The sequence below is a fragment of the Anomaloglossus baeobatrachus genome, chromosome 5 (genome assembly GCF_048569485.1).
Source record: "Anomaloglossus baeobatrachus isolate aAnoBae1 chromosome 5, aAnoBae1.hap1, whole genome shotgun sequence".
In the NCBI taxonomy this organism is placed as follows: Eukaryota; Metazoa; Chordata; class Amphibia; order Anura; family Aromobatidae; genus Anomaloglossus; species Anomaloglossus baeobatrachus.
Genome location: NC_134357.1, coordinates 454,756,075 through 454,780,793, shown reverse-complemented (window position 1 = coordinate 454,780,793; position 24,719 = coordinate 454,756,075). Strand labels below are relative to the sequence as shown.

The window sequence follows — 24,719 nt, the reverse complement described above, 5'->3', positions numbered from 1 at the left end:
TGTTTTGAGAGGAAATTTTAAAGGGAACCTGTCAGGTCAAAAAAGCGTACTGACCTACAAGCAGGAGCCTGTGTGAGCTATTACCCCTTCCTACCCATCCCTTTCTTGTAATATGAAAGTAATAAAATACATTTAATATATAAAGCTGAATGTGTGTGTATGTGTGTGTATGTCCGGGATTGGCATCTGCACTGTCGCAGCTACAGCCACAAAACTTTGCACACTCACACTTCTGGACCCCGAGAGCGTCATAGGCTATGTTTTGAGGGGAAATTTTAACCCCGCACTTTACTCTTATACACCAAAGAGAGACAGACACAGACAGGTAAAAATACAGACACAGACAAAGAGACAGACAGGGAAAGAGACAGGGAAACAGACAGGTAAAGAAACAGACAGGTAAAGATACAGACAGGGAAAAAGACAGAGAGGGAAAGTGACAGAGATAGATAGACAGACAGGGAAAGAGATAGATAGACAGACAGACAAAGAGACAGAGAGATATATACAGATGGGGAGACAGACATTATAATTACATTTATATCTATTTGTTTTGTGGTTTTTGTGTGCAGAATACATTTTTGTTAATACATTCTATTTTGTTAACAGCAGTTATTAACCCGGGCGAAGCCGGGTAGTACAGCTAGTCTAATATATAAAGCTGAATGTGTGTATGTGTGTATGTCCGGGATTGGCATCTGCACCGTCGCAGCTACAGCCACAAAACTTTGCTTAGGCTGCTTTCACACTACGTTTTTTTAACATTCGTCATGAACGTTTTTTTAACGCAAAAACGGATCCAGTGCAAATGCGTTTTCATTTCAATGCATTTGCAATGGACTCGCGTTAACATGCGTTCACATGCATTTGCGTGCGTTATAGTGAGGATCCAGCGAGTTGCAGTTTTTTAACATTTTCCAAAAACGCTACTTGTAGCGTTTTTGAGCTGCGTCCAAATACTGCAAATTGCTGGATCGTGACTAAACAGCACGCAAACGCATGTGAACGCTGGCATGCTGATAGACAGGATCCTGCTTGCTCTACTGAGCATGCCCAGAAACCAGCCTCCGTGATCAGTGTCTCTCTCCCCCTCCCTCTCTCTCCTCCCATCTCTCTCCCCTGTCTCTCCTCCCTCTCTCTCTCTGTCTCTCCCCCACCTGAGAGCTGTGGACACTCGTAACCAAGGTAAATATCGGGTAACCACTTCTCTTAGTTACCCGATGTTTACGTTGGTTACGTGTGCAGACGCTCGTAACCAAGATAAATATCGGGCATCCAAGCAAGTTACCCGATGTTTACCTTGGTTACGATCCTCTGCAGCTGTGAGATGCTGGCTCCCAGTCTGTCCCATTCAGTTCCCCTCACTCCCGATCACATGACTCCAATGCCCGCCCCTAAACATCCAGTGACAGGATCCTGCAAAATAACATGCGTTTGCATGCATTTTTTTGCTGTAAAAGCAGGATCCGCTTTTACAGCAAAAAAACGTTCATGACGCATGTTAAAAAAACGTAGTGTGAAAGCAGTCTTACTCACACTTCTGGACCCCGAGAGCGTCATAGGCTATGTTTTGAGGGGAAATTTTAACCCTGCGCTTTACAGTTATTCACCAAAAAACCTGCCTCCATTAAAGCGAATGGAGCTGGGAGCCACAGTGCAGCCAGAACGTCAGAAGAATGCGCAGCCACACCCTTAAATGGAATGTTGACGTGTCACAATGCAGCCAGGGAAAGAGACAGACAGGGTAAGAAACAGACATAGACATGGTAAGAGACAGAGAGAGACAAAGAGACAGACACAGGGAAACAGACAGGGAAAGAGACAGACAGGGTAAGAGACAGACAAAGACAGGTAAAGAGACAGACAAAGAGACAAACAGGGAAAGAGACAGAGGGAAAGAGACACAGGAAAAGAGAGGGAAAGAGACAGACAGGGAAAGTGACAGAGATAGACAGACAGACAGGGAAAGAGATTGAGACAGATGGAGAAAGAGACAGACAGACAGGGAAAGAGACAGACAAAGAGATAGAGAGAGAGAGATATACAGAGGGGGAGACAGACATTATAATTACATTTATATCTATTTGTTTTGTAGTTTTTGTGTGCAGAATACATTTTTGTTAATACATTCTATTTTGTTAACAGCAGTTATTAACCCGGGCGAAGCCGGGTAGTACAGCTAGTCTAATATATAAAGCTGAATGTGTATATGTATGTGTGTGTGTATGTATGTCCGGGATTGGCATCTGCACCGTCGCAGCTACAGCCACAAAAGTTTGCACACTCACACGTCTGGACCCCGAGAGCGTCATAGGCTATGTTGTGAGGCAAAATTTTAACCCCACGCATTCCAATTTACCAATCAATTTTGCCCCTATCTACATAATGGGGGAAAAAGTAAAACGAAAAGTGTATCCGCACCGTCGCATTTACAATCACGAAATTTTGCAGACACCTCATGTGACCCAGGGAACGTTGTAGACAGGAAAATTTAACCCCGAGCTTTACAGTTACTCTCCAAATAACATGCCTCCGTTAAAGTAAATGGAGCCTGGAACTACAGGTTATTAATAGGAGCTGTGATTGGTTGCTATAGGAACAAAAGACATTCATAGTATAAGAAGCTTATATGTGAGATAATAAGATGTCGGTGGGGAGACAGACGGGGAACGAGACAGACGGGGAACGAGACAGACGGGGAACGAGACAGACGGGGAACGAGACAGACGGAGCACATTACTTGGCCAATTTAGTTAAATCTGTGTGGAATATCTGTGGTGTTGAAATATATGTTTTGAAATGCTTCTATTAGCTTAGTTTTTGCCTTTCAATAATTACATTTCTATCTATTTGTTTTGTGGTTTTTGTGTGCAGAATTAATTTTTTGGTTAATACATTCTATTTTGTTAACAACGGTTATTAACCCAGGCGAAGCCGGGTAGTACAGTTAGTTTTGTTTAAATACCCAACAGTGTCACCAGCAAAGCACCCCCACACCATCACACCTCCTCCTCCATGCGTCACGGTGGGAACCAGGCATGTAGAGTCCATCCGTTCACCTTTTCTGCATCACACAAAGACACGGTGTTTGGATCCAAAGATCTAAAATTTTTACTCATCAGACTAAAATACAGATTTCCACTGGTCTAATGTCCATTCCTTGTGTTCTGTAGCCCAAACAAGTCTCTTCTGCTTGTTGCCTGTCCTTAGCAGTGGTTTCATAGCAGCTATTTTACCATGAAGGCCTGCTGCACAAAGTCTCCTCTTAACAGTTGTTCTAGAGATGTGTCTGCTGCTAGAACTCTGTGTGGAATTCACCTGGTCTCTAATCTGAGCTTCTGTTAACCTGCAATTTCTGAGGCTGGTGACCCGGATAAACTTATTCTCCGCAGCAGAGGTGACTCTTGGTCTTCCTTTCCTGGGGCGGTCCTTATGTGAGCCAGTTTCTTTGTAGCGTTTGATGGTTTCTGCCACTGCACTTGGGGACACTTTCAAAGTTTTCCCAATTTTTCGGACTGACTGACCTTCATTTCTTAAAGTAATGATGGCCACTCGTTTTTCTTTACTTAGCTGCTTTTTTCTTGCCATAATACAAATTCTAACTGTCTATTCAGTAGGACTATCAGCTGTGTATCCACCAGACTGCTGCACAACCCATCTAATGGTCTCAACCTCATTTATAAGGCAAGAAATCCCACTTATTAAACCTGACAGGGCACACCTGTGAAGTGAAAACCATTTCCGGTGACTACCTCTTGAAGCTCAACAAGAGAATGCCAAGAGTGTGCAAAGCAATAATCAAAGCAAAAGGTGGCTTCTTTGAAGAACCTAGACATATTTTCAGTTGTTTCAAATTTTTTTGTTAAGTATTTCATTCCACATGTGTTAATTCATAGTCTTGATGCCTTCAATGTGAATCTACAATTTTCAGTCATGAAAATAAAGAAAACTCTTTGAATGAGAAGGTGTGTCCAAACTTTCGGTCTTTATTGTATGTATATAGTATATAGACTTACGACGTTGATCCGTTCTTACGCGGCGTCGTAAACCGAATTTCGACGTAAGTCGGACCATACAACCAATACCATCAATAAACACAGGTACAGTAAAATATTGTGCAGTATAGTACGTTTAATAATGAAATACTGTTCTGTAAGTGCTGTAACAGTAAGAAACCACCTTGACATTAGGGTTAAAATCATCCAGATGGGCAGGGTGTCCATGGGCATTGTCAAGAATTAGCAACACCTTAAAGGGGATATTTTTGGAGGAACAATACCGCTCCACGCCTGGCACAAAATGGTTGGTGAACCAGTCATCAAACACTGCAAGTGTCACCCATGCCTTCCTATTAGGCTCTGTGCGCACTAGAAATGTGAAGTTTCTCAAGAAAATTTCTTGAGAAACTTCTGGGAGTGAAAGATTTCCGCACCTGCGGAAAAATCCGCGGCAAAAACGCATGCGGATTTGCCGCGGATTTGCCGCGGATTTACCGCGGATTTACCGCGGGTTTGTCCCTGCAATAAATAATAAAGATAATCGATAGACAGATAATGGATAGAGGGAAAGATGGATAGATGAATAGATGAATAGATAGATAGATAGATAGAGGGATAGATAGATAGATGAATAGATAAATAGAGGGATAGAGGGATAGATGGATAGATAGAGGGATGGAGGGATAGATAGATAGATAGATAGATAGAGGGATAGAGGGATAGATGGATAGATAGAGGGAGAGATGGATAGATAGATAGAGGGTTAGATGGATAGATAGAGGGATAGATGGATAGAGGGATAGATAGATAGATAGATAGATAGATAGATAGATAGATAGATAGAGGGATAGATAGATAGATATATGAGAAAAACCTATATAATATTCCACCTCCCTGCATTTTCTAAGCTGGCACCCTTTAGTGACTTTCATGTGGCACTAAAGGGTGCTTAGCCTTGTATTTAGCCATAAAATAAATAAATAATTTAAAAAAAACGACGTGGGGTCCCCCCATTTTTTGTAGCCAGCTAGGGTAAAGCAGACGGCTGCAGCCTGCAGACTACAGCTGGCAGCTTTACCTTGGCTGGTAATCCAAAACAGAGGGCACCCCACGCTGTTATTTTAAATTATATAAATAATTTAAAACAAAAAACGTGGGGTCCCCCCCAAATTGAATCACCAGCCAAGGTAAAGCGGACAGCTGGGGTCTGATATTCTCAGACTAGGGAGGTCCACTGTTATTGGACACTCCCCAGCCTAAGAATAGCAGGCCGCAGCCGCCCCAGAAGTGGCGCATCCATTAGACGTGCCAATCCTGGTGCTTCGCCCCAGCTCATCCCGCGCCCTGGTGCGTTGGCAAACGGGGTAATATATGGGGTTGATGCCAGATGTGTAATGTCACCTGGCATCAAGCCCTAGGGTTGGTGAGGTCAGGCGTCTATCAGATACCCGACACCACCAACCCAGTCAGTAAGAAATAAAAAATAGACAACAAAAAAAGTTTTATTTGAAAAAACACTCCCCACATAGCCTCTTTAACCAATTTATTGAAAAGAACTATCAATCCACGTCCGGCGTAATCCAATAAGGGGGGGGGGGTCCCACGGCGATCCATACCATAGTCACTGTCCCAGTCAATGAAGAACAGAATGTTCCCCATTGGCTGGGAGAGCAATGCAGTGACCTGAGCTAACATCAATAGGTCAGCTCAGGTCACTGCAGGGGATGCCGAGCGCTGCCATCAGGAGCATAGATGAGATCATTACCATCTGTGATCATCTCCTGTACTGCTGACGTCACCGCTGTCACTGACTCTCACGTTGTCAGAAGTATCGCGAGAGCCCGTGACGTCACCGATAGTGACAGTCTCGGGCCGCCCGCAAGACGGCCATAAACAGCGCTGACCGCGGTGACGTCAGGAGGCAGGAGATCGTCACAGCAGGTAATGATCTCACCTCCTGACAGCAGCGATCGTCATCCCCGCGGCTCCCAGCACTGCAGGGTGTCAGTGTCTGCCCGCAGTATCGACAGCTTGTCACCCGGCAGCGCAGGCAGACACTGACACAGGCAGACACTGACACTGCACTGCTGCAGTGCAGTGTCAGTGTCTGCCTGTGTCAGTGTCTGCCTGCGCTGCCGGGTGACAGGCTGCTGACACTGCGGGCAGACACTGACACCCTGCAGTGCAGGCAGCCGCGAGGCTGGAGCGGGACACAGACTCACGGGCACCTGGAGGTCGCACGGAAGTGCTTCTGTGCGGCGTCCAGGGAGTGTGACGTCTGCTCCGCTTCCTCTTCCTGGCATAATGACATCGCTTCCTGCAAAACCGCAGGCAGCGATGAGCATTCCCGCAGGTAATTCGCGGCTATTCCGGGGGTATACCGCACATCATTGCTACGTGCGGAATACCCCCGGAATACCCCCGGTACCTGCGGAAATTAATGGACATGCACATTTTCTCAAGAAAGTTTCTCGAGAAAATTTTCTCAAGAAATTTTCTTGAGAAAAATCCGCACAGTGCGCACAGCAATTTTTTTTTCTCATAGAATTTCATGGGAAATGTCTGCACAAAGATTGCAGACATTTCTCAAGAAATTTCCGCGGCAAATCCGCGGGTAAATCCGCGGGCAAAACGCACTAGTGCGCACATTGCCTTAGACTTCCAGATGACTGGTAGTTGACCTTTTGAAATGCCCTTGAGTGCCCTTGGATTCTCAGCCTGATACACCAGCATGGGCTTCAGTTTGTAGTCGCCAGCAGCATTGCCCCCAAGAAGCAAAGTCAGTCTCTCCTTGCCGACTTTATGACCTGGTGCTGACTTCTCCTCCTTGGCGATGTAAGTACGGTTAGGCAAACGTTTCCAAAACAAGCCTGTCTCATCCACATTGAACACTTGTTGGGCACAGTAACTACCCTCAATTATCTCAGCCAATGCTTTGGGAAACTCAGTTGCTGCTTTCTCATCAGCACTACCAGCCTCACCTTGCACTTTAATGTTATGGAAATTGGCACAATCCTTAAACCTCATAAACCAACCCCTACTCGCCACGAATTCTTCACTTTCACTTCCTTCCTCATTTGACTTTTCAACGTCTCAAAAGAGTCGCCTAGCCATCTCCTGAATAACCATAAGGCTCACAGGGATACGGCGTTGATTTTGGTCTTCCAACCAAAGCACCAATAATCTTTCCATCTCCATAATAAGCCCACTATGCTGCTTTGTTATCACTGTCGCTTTCATAGGAGCAGATCCTTTCACATGTTCAAGGATACGATCTTTATCCTTGATAATCATAGCGACAGTCTCGAACGACTAAGGGGTACTTCACACACAGCGAGCTCACTGCCGAGATCGCTGCTGAGTCACGCTTTTTGTGACGCAGCAGTGACCTCATTAGCGATCTCGCTGTGTGTGACACTGAGCAGCGATCTGGCCCCTGCTGCGAGATCGCTGCTCGTTACACACAGCCCTGGTTCGTTTTCTTCAAAGCCGCTCTCCCGCTGTGACACACAGATCGCTGTGTGTGACAGCAAGAGAGCGACAAATGAAGCGAGCAGGGAGCAGGAGTCGGCGTCTGACAGCTGAGGTAAGCTTGTAACCAAGATAAACATCGGGTAACCACGGTTACCCGATATTTACCTTAGTTACCAGCCTCTGCAGCTCTCACGCTGCCTGTGCTGCCGGCTCCGGCTCTCTGCACATGTAGCTGCTGTACACATCGGGTTAATTAACCCGATGTGTACAGCAGCTAGGAGAGCAAGGAGCCAGCGCTAAGCGGTGTGCGCGGCTCCCTGCTCTCTGCACATGTAGCTGCATTACACATCGGGTTAATTAACCCGATGTGTACTGTAGCTAGGAGAGCAAGGAGCCAGCGCTCAGTGTGCGCGGCTCCTTGCTCCCTGCACACACAGCTGTGCGCTGGTAACTAATGTAAACATCGGGTAACCATACCCGATGTTTACCTTAGTTACCAGTCTCCGCAGCTTCCAGACGGCGGCTCCGTGCAAGTGCAGCGTCGCTTGCACGTCGCTGCTGGCTGGGGGCTGTTCACTGGTCGCTGGTGAGATCTGCCTGTTTGACAGCTCACCAGCGACCATGTAGCGATGCAGCAGCGATCCTGACCAGGTCAGATCGCTGGTCGGATCGCTGCTGCATCGCTAAGTGTGAAGGTACCCTAAGTCCTAATGACCTGCCAATTTCTGTTGGTGTTTCCCCCTTATCAGATCGCCTTATAATATCCACTTTCACCTCCATAGTGATGGCCTTCCTTTTGTTTGATGCGCAGGTATCAGAGTCTGCCTTACGTTTGTGAGACGCCATAATGAAGGGTGCAGGTACAGTGTACAGCACTGGACTCTACATGTATTCTTCCGCTGCTGCACGGAAGTCAGAATGAAGCGTCGTATAAAGCGTCGTAACTACGAGACAAAGTGAGTCGAGAACGTCGTAACCCGAGGACTACCTGTATATATATATATACAGTTAGGTCCAGAAATATTTGGACAGTGACACAATTTTCGCGAGTTGGGCTCTGCATGCTACCACATTCGATTTGAAATGAAACCTCTACAACAGAATTCAAGTGCAGATTGTAACGTTTAATTTGAAGGTTTGAACAAAAATATCTGATAGAAATTGTAGGAATTGTACACATTTCTTTACAAACACTCCACATTTTAGGAGGTCAAAAGTAATTGGACAAATAAACCAAACCCAAACAAAATATTTTTATTTTCAATATTTTGTTGCGAATCCTTTGGAGGCAATCACTGCCTTAAGTCTGGAACCCATGGACATCACCAAACGTTGGGTTTCCTCCTTCTTAATGCTTTGCCAGGCCTTTACAGCCGCAGCCTTCAGGTCTTGCTTGTTTGTGGGTCTTTCCGTCTTAAGTCTGGATTTGAGCAAGTGAAATGCATGCTCAATTGGGTTAAGATCTGGTGATTGACTTGGCCATTGCAGAATGTTCCACTTTTTTGCACTCATGAACTCCTGGGTAGCTTTGGCTGTATGCTTGGGGTCATTGTCCATCTGTACTATGAAGCGCCGTCCAATCAACTTTGCGGCATTTGGCTGAATCTGGGCTAAAAGTATATCCCGGTACACTTCAGAATTCATCCGGCTACTCTTGTCTGCTGTTATGTCATCAATAAACACAAGTGACCCAGTGCCATTGAAAGCCATGCATGCCCATGTCATCACGTTGCCTCCACCATGTTTTACAGAGGATGTAGTGTGCCTTGGATCATGTGCCGTTCCCTTTCTTCTCCAAACTTTTTTCTTCCCATCATTCTGGTACAGGTTGATCTGTCTCATCTGTCCATAGAATACTTTTCCAGAACTGAGCTGGCTTCATGAGGTGTTTTTCAGCAAATTTAACTCTGGCCTGTCTATTTTTGGAATTGATGAATGGTTTGCATCTAGATGTGAACCCTTTGTATTTACTTTCATGGAGTCTTCTCTTTACTGTTGACTTAGAGACAGATACACCTACTTCACTGAGAGTGTTCTGGACTTCAGTTGATGTTGGGAACGGGTTCTTCTTCACTAAAGAAAGTATGCGGCGATCATCCACCACTGTTGTCATCCGTGGACGCCCAGGCCTTTTTGAGTTCCCAAGCTCACCAGTCAATTCCTTTTTTCTCAGAATGTACCCGACTGTTGATTTTGCTACTCCAAGCATGTCTGCTATCTCTCTGATGGATTTTTTCTTTTTTTTCAGCCTCAGGATGTTCTGCTTCACCTCAATTGAGAGTTCCTTAGACCGTATGTTGTCTGGTCACAGCAACAGCTTCCAAATGCAAAACCACACACCTGTAATCAACCTCAGACCTTTTAACTACTTCATTGATTACAGGTTAACGAGGGAGACGCCTTCAGAGTTAATTGCAGCCCTTAGAGTCCCTTGTCCAATTACTTTTGGTCCCTTTAAAAAGAGGAGGCTATGCATTACAGAGCTATGATTCCTAAACCCTTTCTCCGATTTGGATGTGAAAACTCTCATATTGCAGCTGGGAGTGTGCACTTTCAGCCCATATTATATATATAATTGTATTTCTGAACATGTTTTTGTAAACAGCTAAAATAACAAAACTTGTGTCACTGTACAAATATTTCTGGCCCTGACTGTATATATATATATATATATATATATATAATATATATATATATATATATATATACTAGCTGTACTACCTCTGTATATATCTCTCTGTCTCTCTATCTCTTTGTCTGTCTCAATCTCTTTCCCTGTCTATCTATCTCTTTCCCTGTTTGTCTATCTATATCTTTCCCTGGCTATCTCTTTCCCTGTCTGTCTATCTATGTCTGTCTCTTTCCCTGTCTGTCTCTTTCCCTGTCTATCTATCTCTTTCCCTGTTTGTCTATCTATATCTTTCCCTGGCTATCTCTTTCCCTGTCTGTCTATCTATCTCTGTCTCTTTCCCTGTCTGTCTCTTTCCCTCTGTCTGTTTCCCTGTGTCTGTCTCTTTGTCTCTTTCCCTCTGTCTCTTTCCCTGTGTCTGTCTCTTTGTCTGTCTCTTTACCTGTCTTTGTCTGTCTCTTTACCTGTCTCTCTCTTTCCCTCTCTTTCCCTGTCTGTCTCTTTCCCTGTCAGTCTGTCTCTTTGTCTGGGTCTGTCTTTGTGTCTGTCTCTTACCCTGTCTGTGTCTGCCTCTTTCTCTGGCTGCATTGTAGCAAGCCAACATTCCATTTAAGGGCGTGGCTGCGCATTCTTCTGAAGTTCTGGCTGCACTGTGGCTCCCAGCTCCATTCGCTTTAATGGAGGCAGGTTTTTTGGTGAATAACTGTAAAGCGCGGGGTTAAAATTTCCCCTCAAAACATAGCCTATGATGCTCTCGGGGTCCAGATGTGTGAGTGCAAAATTTTGTGGCTGTAGCTGCGACGGTGCAGATGCCAATCCCGGACACACATACACACATACACACATACACACACATACACACATACATACATACATACATACATACATACATACATACATACATACATACATACACACATTCAGCTTTATATATTAGATATATATATACTAGCTGTACTACCCATCTTCGCCCGGGTTAATAACTTGTAACAAAATAGAATGTATTATCCAAAAAATTAATTCTGCACACAAAAACCACAAAACAAATAGATAGACATATAATTATTGAAAGGCAAAAACTAAGCTAATAGAAGCATTTCAAAACATAGACTTCAACAACACAGATATTCCACACAGATTTAACTAAATTGGCCAAGTAATGTGTTCCGTCTGTCTCATTCCCAGTCTGTCTCTTTTCCCGTCTGTCTCTTTTCCCGTCTGTCTCTTTTTCCCCGTCTGTCTCTTTTTCCCCGTCTGTCTCTTTTTCCCCGTCTGTCTCTTTTTCCTCGTCTGTCTCTTTCCCCGTCTGTCTCTTTCCCCGTCTGTCTCCCCACCGACATCTTATTACCTCACATATAAGCTTCTTATACTACTAGAAGGTGGCCCGATTCTAACGCATCGGGTATTCTAGAATTTACGTATTGTGTAGTTAATGTATGATTTTTGTTATATATATATATATATATATATATATGTATATATATAGATGTTGTGTGTAGTTACCAAGTGTATGTGTAGGGCGCTGTAAATGTTCTGGGTGTTTTATGGGTGTGGGGGTGTGTGAGAGCGGTGTATGTGTGTTGCGTTGTTTGTGGAGCGCAGTGTGTCTGCAGCGTTCTGTGTGTGTTGTGCGGTTTGTGTTGGTGTGGAGTGCGTGTGTGTGTTTTGGGAAGAGGTATGTTTTGTGCAGTGTGTGTGTTGCGCGGTATGTGCGTATATTTATGTATGCCGCGGTGTTTGTGTGTTGGGTGTTGTGTGTGTGCGACGTTGTCTGTGTGTGTGTGTGGGTGTCTGTGTAGGGCGGTGTTTGTGGTTCCCTGTGTGTGTGTTTGTGGTGTGTTGTGCGGTGCGCGCGTGGCGGTGTGTGTGTGTTTTGGGGGGAGGTGTGCACCCATCATCGTGCTCCATTCCCCATGCTGCGCACCTCCCATCGTGCTCCATCCCCCATGCTGCGCACCCCCATCGTGCTTCATCACCCATACTGCGCACCCCCTATTGTGCTCCAACCCCCATGCTGCACACCCCCTATCGTGCTCCATCCCCCATGCTGCGCACCCCCCATCGTGGTCCATCCGACATGCTGCGCACCCCCCATCGTGCTCCATCCGACATGCTGCACACCCCAATCGTGCTCCATCCCACATGCTGCGCACCCCCCATCGTGCTACATCTCCCATGCTGCACACCCCCCATCGTGCTCCATCTCCCATACTGCGCACCCCCCATCGTGCTCCATCCCCCATGCTGCGCACCCCCCATCGTGCTACATCTCCCATGCTGCACACCCCCCATCGTGCTCCATCCTCCATGCTGCACACCCCAATCGTGCTCCATCCCACATGCTGCGCACCCCCCATCGTGCTCCATCCCCCATCGTGTTCCACAGTCACACATCAGACAGTGTACACGCACACATCTGATCGCATACACTCACACCCCACTTCTCCCTGTGCCCTCCGGTGGGCGGTCCCAGCAGCTGTGCTGCACGCCGTGCTCCTCTGCCTTCTGCCGACACTCACAGATCCGATCGCATACACTCACACATCAGAACACACGCACACATCCGATCGCATACACGCACACATCCGATCGCATACACGCACACACACACTGACGATATCGCACATACGCGCTCACACACTCACAACATCCGGAGATACCACATGCTTCCGGCCATGTGATCCTCCGGCAGGTCCTGGAAGGTCACTGCACGCACAGTATCGCCGCCGAGAAGTAAGCGATATCACTGGATGTTGTGAGTGTGTGGATGCGATCTGATGTGTGTGTGAGGTGTATGTGAGAGTGAGTGAGTGTGATCTGATATGTGTGTGTGTCTGTTCTTATGTGTGTGCGTGTGTGTGTTCCGCCGCTGCAGGACCTTGATGCGCTCACCTGCTCCTGGTCGCCATCTGGTGAGTATGACTGCGGGGTCTTCTTTCTTCTGTCTTCTCTCTTCTGGGGGTGCCCGCTGCCTATAATGAAGTGTCTTGCAGTGTCTTTAACTCTTTCACCGCTGCATGACACTTCATTATTGACCGCTGCGTATGCCGGCTCCCTGCACATGTGTACCGGGAGCCGGTGTTCGCTGGTAACCATGATACACATCGGGTAACTAAGGGAAGCGCTTCCTATAGTTACGCGATGTGTATCATGGTTACCAGCATACACCGCCTCCGTCACGATCCCAGCATCGCAAGGTTATGTCCGCCGGGGGCGGGGCCGAGTGTGCCAACGTGTGGCGGGGGCGAGCGGGCGAGGCGTCAGCGTATGCCGGCTCCCTGCACATGTGTACCGGGAGTCGGTGTACGCTGGAGCGGGGCTGAGCGGGCGAGGCGTCAGCGTATGCCGGCTCCCTGCACATGTGTACCGGGAGCCGGTGTACGCTGGAGCGGGCAATGCGTGCGGAGGTCCGGGGCGAGCGGCTAATCCATGCGGGGGGCGGGGCCAGGCCGAGGCGAGTGGGCAATCCGTGGGGGAGGGGAGGAGCCAGGCCGAGGCGAGCGGCCAATCCGTGGGGGGGGCTGGGCCAGGCCGAGCCCAGCGGCCAATCCGACAGTTGTCACTTTTATGACACTGTCACGGTGACACAATTTTGGAGCAAGACAGACAGACAGACAGAATAAGGCAATTATATATATAGATGAATGTCTTTTGTTCCTATAGCAACTAATCACAGCTCCTACTAATAACCTGTAGTTCCAGGCTCCATTTACTTTAATGGAGGCATGTTATTTGGAGAGTAACTGTAAAGCGCGGGGTTAAATTTTCCTGTCAAAACATAGTCTACGACGTTCCCTGGGTCACATGAGGTGTCTGCAAAATTTCGTGATTGTAAATGCGACGGTGCGGATACACTTTCATTTCACTTTTTCCTCATTATGTAGATAGGGGCAAAATTGATTGGTAAATTGGAATGCGCGTTATTAAAATTTCGCCTCAGAACATAGCCTATGACGCTCTCGGGGTCCAGATGTGTGAGTGTGCAAATTTTTGTGGCTGTAGCTGCGACGATGCAGATGAAAATCCCGGACATACATACACACACACATTCAGCTTTATATATTAGACTAGCTGTACTACCCGGCTTTGCCCGGGTTAATAACTGCTGTTAACAAAATAGAATGTATTAACAAAAATGGAGTCTGCACACAAAAACCACAAAACAAATAGATATAAATGTAATTATAATGTCTGTCTCCCCCTCTGTATATATCTCTCTGTCTCTCTCTCTATCTCTTTGTCTCTGACTGTCTCTTTCTCCATCTGTCTCAATCTCTTTCCCTGTCTATCTATCTCTTTCTCTGTCTGTCTATCTATCTCTTTCCCTGTCTGTCTATCTATCTCTGTCACTTTGCCTGTCTGTCTCTTTCCCCTGTCTGTTTCTTTCCCTCTCTTTCCCTGTCTGTCTCTTTCCCTCTGTCTCTTTGTCTGTCAATTTACCTGTATTTGTCTGTCTCTTTCCCTGTCTGTCTGTTTCCCTGTGTCTGTCTCTGTCTCTTTGTCTGTGTCTGTCTCTTTACCTGTCTGTGTCTGTCTCTTAACCTGTCTCTCTCTTTCTCTCTTTTCCCTGTCTGTCTCTTTCCCTGTCAGTCTGTCTCTTTGTCTGCGTCTGTCTATTTGTGTCTGTCTCTTACCCTGTCTATGTCTGTTTCTTTCACTGTCTGTGTCTGCCTCTCCCTGTCTGTCTGTCTCTTTCCCTGGCTGCATTGTGACACGCCAACATTCCATTTAAGGGCGTGGCTGTGCATTCTTCTGAAGTTCTGGCTGCACTATGGCTCCCAGCTCCATTCGGTTTAATGGAGGTACGTTTTTTGGTGAATAGCTGTAAAGCGCGGGGTTAAAATTTCCCCTCAAAACATTCCTATGACGCTCTCGGGGTCCATAAGTGTGAGTGTGCAAAATTTTGTGGCTGTAGCTGCGACGGTGCAGATGCCAATCCCGGACATACACACACATACACACATTCAGCTTTATATATTAGACTAGCTGTACTACCCGGCTTCGCCCGGGTTAATAACTGCTGTTAACAAAATAGAATGTATTAACAAAAATGTATTCTGCACACACAAACTACAAAACAAATAGATATAAATGTAATTATGTCTGTCTCCCCGTCTGTATATATCTCTCTGTCTCTTTCCCTGTCTGTCTCTGACTGTCTGTCTCTTTCTCCATCTGACTCAATCTCCTTCCCTGTCTGTCTATCTATCTTTCCCTGTCTATCTATCTCTTTCCCTGTCTATCTATCTTTCCCTGTCTGTCTCTTTCCCTTTCTTTCCCTGTCTGTCTGTTTCCCTGTGTCTGTCTGTCTCTTTGTCTGTCTGTCTCTTTGTGTCTGTCTCTTACCTTGTCTATGTCTGTTTCTTACCCTGTCTGTGTCTGCCTCTTTCCCTGTCTGTGTCTGTCTCTTTGTGTCTGTCTCTTACCCTGTCTATGTCTGTTTCTTTCACTGTCTGTGTCTGCCTCTTTTCCTGTCTGTCTGTCTCTTTCCCTGGCTGCATTGTGACACGCTAACATTCCATATAAGGGTGTGGCTGCGCATTCTTCTGAAGTTCTGGCTGCACTGTGGCTCCCAGCTCCATTCGCTTTAATGGAGGTAGGTTTTTTGGTGAATAACTGTAAAGCGCGGGGTTAAAATTTCCCCTCAAAACATAGCCTATGACGCTCTAGGGGTCCAGAAGTGTGAGTGTGCAAAATTTTGTCGCTGTAGCTGCAACGGTGCGGATGCCAATCCCGGACATACACACACACACACACACACACATACACACACACATTCAGCTTTATATATTAGATATGCTTGCCACAAGCACTGCAGGTAAATGGTGCTGGAACCCACGCACTCTCACAGCCAGGTCGCCTGCCTTAGTTGTCAGCATACAGAATGACACTCACGTGCCAATAAGTGGAGCCGCCTCCCTGGCCCAGACCACATGGCATGTGGTAATGGCGTTGGTTGTTGGTACAGCCACAAAATTTTGCACACTCACACTTCTGGACCCAGAGAGCGTCATAGGCTATATTTTTAGGGGAAATTTTAACCCTGCTCTTTACAGTTATTCGCCAAAAAACCTGCCTCCATTAAAGCGAATGGAGCTGGGAGCCACAGTGCAGCCAGAACTTCAGAAGAATGCGCAGCCACGCCCTTATATGGAATGTTGGCGTGTCACAATGCAGCCAGGGAAAGAGACAGACACAGACAGGGAAAGAGGCAGACACAGACATAGGGTAAGAGACAGACACAAAGAGACAGACAGACTGACAGGGAAAGAGACAGACAGGGAAAGAGAGACAGGTTAAGAGACAGACACAGAAAGGTAAAGAGACAGACACAGGGAAACAGACAGACAGGGAAAGAAAGGGAAAGAGACAGACAGGGTAAGAGACAGGTAAAGAGACAGACACAGGGAAAGAGACAGAGGGAAAGAGTGAAAGAGACAGACAGGGAAAGAGAGAGACAGGGAAAGTGACAGAGATAGATAGACAGACAGGGAAACAACAGTTATTAACCCGGGCGAAGCCGGGTAGTACAGCTAGTATATATATATATATATATATATATATATATATATATATATTATATATATATATATATATATATAATTTCTTATTTTTTTTTTAACTTGCCTTTACTAGTCCCCTTAGGGCACTCTATGACTGCACTGTCCGATCGATTCTGCTGTTCAGAGCAGTGCATCAGCATCTCTCTGATGAGCAGAAATGCTGTGTTCCTGTGAGTGCCGCCATTCACAGGAAACACGTCATGACAAACCATCTGCACTCAGTGATCGTGTCACGGAGGTGGCAGTGAATCGCGCGGGTACCCCGGTGTCTGTTACTCACACTGTCAGCTGCATATGCCTGCTGAACAGATCAGCCGACAAAGTGACAGATGTGACGTATACAATAGGTATGTCAATGGCCGTGAAGTGGTTAAAAAAAATAGAACCCCTGTGACCTTACACGTAGTCAATGTTCAAATCTCAGTTTTTATATCCATTCAACCTTCAGTTAATAACAACAAAATACTTAAAGTATTAGTCCCCAGTTTTCATATATATATATATATATATATATATATATATATATATATATATATATATAAAAAAAAAAAAACACAAACCTATAATACATTTTTTGATTACATTTTAACTACATGATAATATAGACTTTTTAACAATCAACAAAATATAAACATTCACTTACAGTTTGCACTATGAAAAAAACAAGTAGTTATTTAGCAAAAGAGTCACATATCTTAAGGCCCCTTTACACACTGCAACATCGCTAGCGATATCGTTGTAACGTCACCGATTTTGTGACGTAATAGCGACCTCCCCAGCGACATTGCAGTGTGTGACACGCATCAGTGACCTGGTCCCCGCTGTGAGGTCGTTGATCGCTACAAGTGGTTCAGGATCATTCTTTGGTCCTTTGTTTCCCGCTGCGCAGCATGTATCGGTGTGTTTGACATTGTTACAATGACATCGTTAGCGACCCAGCCCATAGGCGTGCTAGTGTTCCATTTCCAGCGAGGTCGTTCTGCAGGTCCGTATCGCTGCTGCGTCGTTGGCCAGATCTGCCTCTTTGACAGCTCACCAGCGACTGTTAGGCTATGTGCGCACGTTGCGTTTTTTCCCGTGTTTCCGCAGCGTTTTTAGCGGCAGCGTTTTTGCGCTAAAACGCATGCGTTTTTGTTTTCCAGCAAAGTCTATGGGAAAAGATGAAATCCTGTCTGCACTTTGCTTTTTTTTCTGCAGCGTTTAATTTGCATATTTTGGGTCAAAAACCATGCTGAAAAAGAAGCAGCATGTCAGTTGTTTTTGCCATTTCTGCAGCATTTCCTTAACATTGGAGTCAATGAGAAATGGCAAAATGCAACCAAAATCACCTTTCCTGCATTTTTCATGCTTTTTACCTGCTTTTCCACTGCGTTTTTGGCTTCAAAAACGCATGCTTTTCTGGCATAAAATTAAAGGGTTATAATGTTCCTTTACACACACACAATAACCGAAAATTTAAATGCTAAAAAATAATAAACTTTACCTATTTTTCTGTTAAAATGTGCATAACCACTATTATTTCATTAAAATTGATAATTTTCCATATAGTTTTATTAAAAGTTAATTTTATCCTTTTTTTCTCTTTTTTCATTCTTTTTGACTATTCCAACTTTATTTCTCAGTGTCTTGATCTACAAAACGCATCTGCAGAAACGCAGGTGAAAAAGCAGGCAAAAAGCGCTGAAAACGCACTAAAAACGCGGTAAATACGCATGCTTTTTTAGCGCTAAAAAATGGTCAAAAGCCATTTGGTCAAAAACCAAGGGAAGGAAAACGTGCAGAATAAACTGCAGGTACTCCGACGCAACGTGCGCACATAGCCTTAGAGACTTTCTAGCGATCCCGGCCATGTTGGGATCGCTGGTGGTATCGCTAGAAAGTCTCAGTGTGTAAAGGGGCCTTTAGGCTGAGTTCACATGTCTTGTAATCATCCGTTAGAACGGATCCTGCAGAGAGATCTGTTGGCAAAATGATTTCTGCCGGATCTCTTTTTTTTAACATTGGAGTCTATGGATCAGTTAATGGATTGACATTTGTCCGGCATTTGAAACAAATCCTGCAAGAAAAAATGGATCCTTTACAAATACTAGAATAACGGATGACTGAATAGCATTCAGTTAGCCATAGACTCCAATGTTAAAAAAAAATGGACTTGGCAGAGATCCGTTATTTAACAACGGACAAAAAAGTTGTTTGTATGACTTTTTTGTCAACGGATCTCTGCAGGATCCATTCTAGCTATGATTTCTGGACATGTGAACTCAGCCTGAGGCTGGGGTCACACAAGCATATGAAAAAATAAAAACGGTCCCATTCTCATTCAGGAGAGTAGGACAGAGGTTTTTTTTCTCACAAATCCATGTGCAATCCGTTGTTGGTTTTTTTTTTTGTTTTCTCAGCAACTCATTCATTTACATGACTATTTACAGTGTTCTATGCTACAGAATAGTAATGTATCAATAAAAATGGATGTCACTAAGATGGTGCTTGTGACATCCGTTTTTTTATTTTTTGTTTTCTCGCACCCATAGACTTGTATTGGCGAATGTCATACGATTTTGGCATACACTCGCAGCATGCTGTAACTTTTTCTCATACAGAATCTGGATGAGAAAAAAAACTGATTATCTGCTCTCCCCCATTGACTAACATTGGTCAGAGTGCAATGCAAGATTAATACACTCATGTGAACTCAGCCTTATGTTGTTCATTGCACATATCCAGTTAGGTCCAGAAATATTTGGACAGTGACACAATTTTCGCGAGTTGGGCTCTGCATGCCACCACATTGGATTTGAAATGAAACCTCTACAACAGAATTCAAGTGCAGATTGTAACGTTTAATTTGAAGGTTTGAACAAAAATATCTGATAGAAATTGTAGGAATTGTACACATTTCTTTACAAACACTCCACATTTTAGGAGGTCAAAAGTAATTGGACAAATAAACCAAACCCAAACAAAATATTTTTATTTTCAATATTTTGTTGCGAATCCTTTGGAGGCAATCACTGCCTTAAGTCTGGAACCCATGGACATCACCAAACGCTGGGTTTCCTCCTTCTTAATGCTTTGCCAGGCCTTTACAGCCGCAGCCTTCAGGTCTTGCTTGTTTGTGGGTCTTTCCGTCTTAAGTCTGGATTTGAGCAAGTGAAATGCATGCTCAATTGGGTTAAGATCTGGTGATTGACTTGGCCATTGCAGAATGTTCCACTTTTTTGCACTCATGAACTTTTGGGTAGCTTTGGCTGTATGCTTGGGGTCATTGTCCATCTGTACTATGAAGCGCCGTCCGATCAACTTTGCGGCATTTGGCTGAATCTGGGCTGAAAGTATATCCCGGCACACTTCAGAATTCATCCAGCTACTCTTGTCTGCTGTTATGTCATCAATAAACACAAGTGACCCAGTGCCATTGAAAGCCATGCATGCCCATGCCTCCACCATGTTTTACAGAGGATGTGGTGTGCCTTGGATCATGTGCCGTTCCCTTTCTTCTCCAAACTTTTTTCTTCCCATCATTCTGGTACAGGTTGATCTTTGTCTCATCTGTCCATAGAATACTTTTCCAGAACTGAGCTGGCTTCATGAGGTGTTTTTCAGCAAATTTAACTCTGGCCTGTCTATTTTTGGAATTGATGAATGGTTTGCATCTAGATGTGAACCCTTTGTATTTACTTTCATGGAGTCTTCTCTTTACTGTTGACTTAGAGACAGATACACCTACTTCACTGAGAGTGTTCTGGACTTCAGTTGATGTTGTGAACGGGTTCTTCTTCACCAAAGAAAGTATGCGGCGATCATCCACCACTGTTGTCATCCGTGGACGCCCAGGCCTTTTTAGTTCCCAAGCTCACCAGTCAATTCCTTTTTTCTCAAAATGTACCCGACTGTTGATTTTGCTACTCCAAGCATGTCTGCTATCTCTCTGATGGATTTTTTCTTTTTTTTCAGCCTCAGGATGTTCTGCTTCACCTCAATTGAGAGTTCCTTAGACCGCATGTTGTCTGGTCACAGCAACAGCTTCCAAATGCAAAACCACACACCTGTAATCAACCCCAGACCTTTTAACTACTTCATTGATTACAGGTTAACGAGGGAGACGCCTTCAGAGTTAATTGCAGCCCTTAGAGTCCCTTGTCCAATTACTTATGGTCCCTTGAAAAAGAGGAGGCTATGCATTACAGAGCTATGATTCCTAAACCCTTTCTCTGATTTGGATGTGAAAACTCTCATATTGCAGCTGGGAGTGTGCACTTTCAGCCCATATTATATATATAATTGTATTTCTGACCATGTTTTTGTAAACCGCTAAAATAACAAAACTTGTGTCACTGTCCAAATATTTCTGGACCTAACTGTATATGTTTTGCAATTATAATACTTGTTTTTGTTTTGTTTTTTTGACACTATATCTCACACACAATTTATATTGATCTTTGACAGGACTTCTTCCAGAAGGCTTGGTGTCATCAGTGAGTCGTCTTTTCAGAACAAAGTACTGCAATATTAATCGCTGCACCTCGCTGTGGTATGTGTATTGTCCGTTTCTCGGGATGCACTGAAGCTATGACGCTGCCTAAATGGCCGTTTATCTGCCTTCCATACTCGCAGAAGTGTGACAAAACAAACTTGCTTGGGGTCTAATAGACCACATGCAACTAAAGGTTAAGGAGCATTAATCTAAGGCTGGAGTCACATTAGTGTACTGCATCCGATGCAAAAGCATTGGATGTGATATGCTAATGACCCCGTGGCTGCTGCTAGCATGAGCTGAGTGTCATTTGACTGCGATCGCATCACCACTACGGAGGAGAGGGAGAGCGTGATCTCTCCATCTCCTCCATTGTCAGCTTTCATTACTGCTTTGCACACTGTTGGCATTCTCTTGATGAGCTTCAAGAGGTAGTCACCGGAAATGGTTTTCCAACAGTCTTGAAGGAGTTCCCGGAGATGCTTAGCACTTGTTGGCCCTTTTTTCTTCACTCTGCTGTCCAGCTCACCCCAAACCATCTCGATTGGGTTCAGGTCTGGTGACTGAGGAGGCCAGGTCATCTGGCGTAGCACCCCATCACTCTCCTTCTTAGTCAAATAGCCCTTACACAGCCTGGAGGTGTGTTTGGGGTCATTGTCCTGTTGAAAAAGAAATGATGGTCCAACTAAATGCAAACCGGATGGAATAGCATGCCGCTGCAAGATGCTGTGGTAGCCATGCTGGTTCTGTATGCCTTCAATTTTGAATAAATGCCCAACAGTGTCACCAGCAAAGCACCCCCACACCGTCACACCTCCTCCATGCTTCACGGTGGGAACCAGCCATGTAGAGTCCATCCGTTCACCTTTTCTATAAAGACACGGTGGTTGGATCCAAAGATCTCAAATTTGGACTCATCAGACCAAAGCACAGATTTCCACTGGTCTAATGTCCATTCCTTGTGTTCTTTCGCCCAAACAAGTCTCTTCTGCTTGTTGCCTGTCCTTATTAGTGGTTTCCTAGCAGCTATTTTACCATGAAGGCCTGCTGCACAAAGTCTCCTCTTAACAGTTGTTCTAGAGATGTGTCTGCTGCTAGAACGCTGTGTGGCATTGACCTGGTCTCTAATCTGAGCTGCTGTTAACCTGCGATTTCTGAGGCTGGTGACTCGGATAAACTTATCCTCCACAGCAGAGGTGACTCTTGGTCTTCCTTTCCTGGGGCGGTCCTCATGTGAACTAGTTTCTTTGTAGCGTTTGATGGTTTTTGCCACTGCACTTGGGGACACTTTCAAAGTTTTCCCAATTTTTTGGACTGACTGACCTTCATTTCTTAATGTAATGATGGCCACTCGTTTTTCTTTACTTAGAATTTGTATTATGGCAAGAAAAAAGCATCTAACAGTCTATTCAGTAGGACTATCAGCTGTGTATCACCAGACTTCTGCACAACCCAACTGATGGTCCCAACCTCATTTTATAAGGCAAGAAATCCCACTTATTAAACCTGACAGGGCACACCTGTGAAGTGAAAACCATTTCCGGTGACTACCTCTTGAAGCTCATCGAGAGAATGCCAAGAGTGTGCAAAGCAGTAATCAAAGCAAAAGGTGGCAACTTTGAAGAACCTAGAATATAAGACATATTTTCAGTTGTTTCACACTTATTGTTAAGTATTTCATTTCACATGTGATAATTCATAGTTTTGATGCCTTCAATGTGAATCTACAATTTTCAGAGTCATGAGAATAAAGAAAACTCTTTGAATAAGAAGGTGGGTCCAAAAAATTGTAGTGAGAGGATTTTTTTTTCTCCCCTCCTAAAAATACTGATAGCAGACAGAATCTTTTGTTGAAAAAAAATAAAAGGCATATTACACTTCCAGCAAAGTGTATGAGATTTATGTAGGATTCATCCCCACCATGTATTTTTTTTGTGTGCATTTTCTCAGCACAAAATGCATTTATGTTCATTCTGTTTAGGTCTATTATTTCTAGCTGTGTTGGAGCTTGCGTCTGCAGCCCTGGAAAACGGTGGTGTTTGGTCGTTTGCTCTGATGAGTCCATGTACGTTAATAATGCAGATGGTAGACACAATCTTCATAATTATCCGCCTGTTTGTAGCGGACAGCAAGTCTGTGTGCCAGCCTCAAATAGGTAGATGCTACCAAAAATGATGTACGACAGAGCACAATCTTTCTCCCTTTGCTCATTAAAGCACCACTCCAGCCTCTTTGTTTTAAACCTAAGTTATCTGCCCCCAGTCTTATATTTCCCCCCTCCAGCGTTTTCATCCTTTTCTGGCGTCTCTCTGGTCCTGCGGCGCCATCCTATGCCCTAAACTTCTGACTGGCTGGAAGTCAGAAGTTGCATCACAAGCTCTCGATGCAAGTCTATAAGAGCCAGAATGAGGTTCTCATAGACTTGTGTTGAGTTGTGACCTCTGACCGCTCCATGAAACAGTGTGACCTGCCAGCGGCTCCAAAGTGCCCGACACTGATGGGAGCAGTGGTGAAAGCAGATGAAGATGGCAGCAGGTGAGTATAAAACCGGGAGCAGGGTACTTACATTTAAAAGCACCACTCCAGCTGAGAAATAAAAATAAACGCTGGAGTGGTGTTTTAAAGTAAATGCACCCATCAATGTAAACATCTGAATCCTGTATTCCAGGGCTTTAGATATAAGCCCTGATGAAGCCATGGACGGTAGGCGAAAATGCAATATACACAGTCTAATCGGTTCATTGTTTTATTGACAGGTTATTCAAAGTTTTATTAAGATTTGACAAACCGAAAAGAAACAAACAGCAATGATAAAAACACATGCAATTGAGCGAATTGGTGCAGAAAATCTGTGGGGTCAACAACGCAACAAATACACTTCACGGGAACTTGTCATTAAAGATGGTCATCCTTTCTGTTAAAAGGCATCTGTCACCAGGTATTTTCTACCTCATCTGAGAGCAGTATGATGTAGGGACAGACACCCTGATTCCAACAATGTATCAGTTTATTGGGTGCAGGAGTTGTGACAAAAAGTTCTTAGTTGTAGTAGAGTTGAAAAAGCTGGCCACACCACAGCTCTGTACATTCACTATTGATACTGAGCTGCTTATCAGAGCAGGAGGCATGGCTGGACGCATGTGAGACCTAGTCCAGGCAGCGATCTACCAGTGACTAAACCTTCATTGTAATTAAACAGCACACAGCCTAAGTGACATATTGCTGAATTCAGTGTATTAATTGCTACATCATGTGTCATCATATAGCAAAAACATGCTGACAGATTCCCTTTAAGGCTAGGGTCATACAACTGTTTCCTCCATTTGAGGAAAAAGGTCAAGTCAGATTATGCTAATCAGATTCTGGTCCAAGTTTAATCAGTCGGATCCGATTTTCTATTAGAGAGAGAATAAGATACAAAAAAAAAATCTCCATTATATCTGAAATTCGGACCCATAAACTTGAATGGCCAAATGTGATCTGATTAACCATATTTTTCACACTATAAGATGCACTCCCCCCCCCCCAAATGTTGGGGGAAAGTGTGGGTGTGTCTTATTGCCAATGTATGTAAAGCGCTG

The 24,719-nt window shown here is 44.7% G+C and overlaps 1 protein-coding gene across 4 annotated transcripts in view; it reads left to right on the top strand.

Moving 5' to 3' along the window:
* The window catches only part of SPO11 (SPO11 initiator of meiotic double strand breaks), a 142,928-nt gene that overhangs the window by 724 nt on the left and 117,485 nt on the right, over window positions 1-24,719 (top strand). For 3 of the 4 annotated variants that reach the window (XM_075347832.1, XM_075347831.1, XM_075347829.1), the window contains exon 2: window positions 21,111-21,195. The gene's annotated coding sequence lies outside the window, so the exon portion shown is untranslated. Of the gene's footprint in view, window positions 1-21,110; window positions 21,196-24,032; window positions 24,077-24,719 lie in introns of those variants that run through there. The other variant, XM_075347830.1, reaches the window with a different exon arrangement.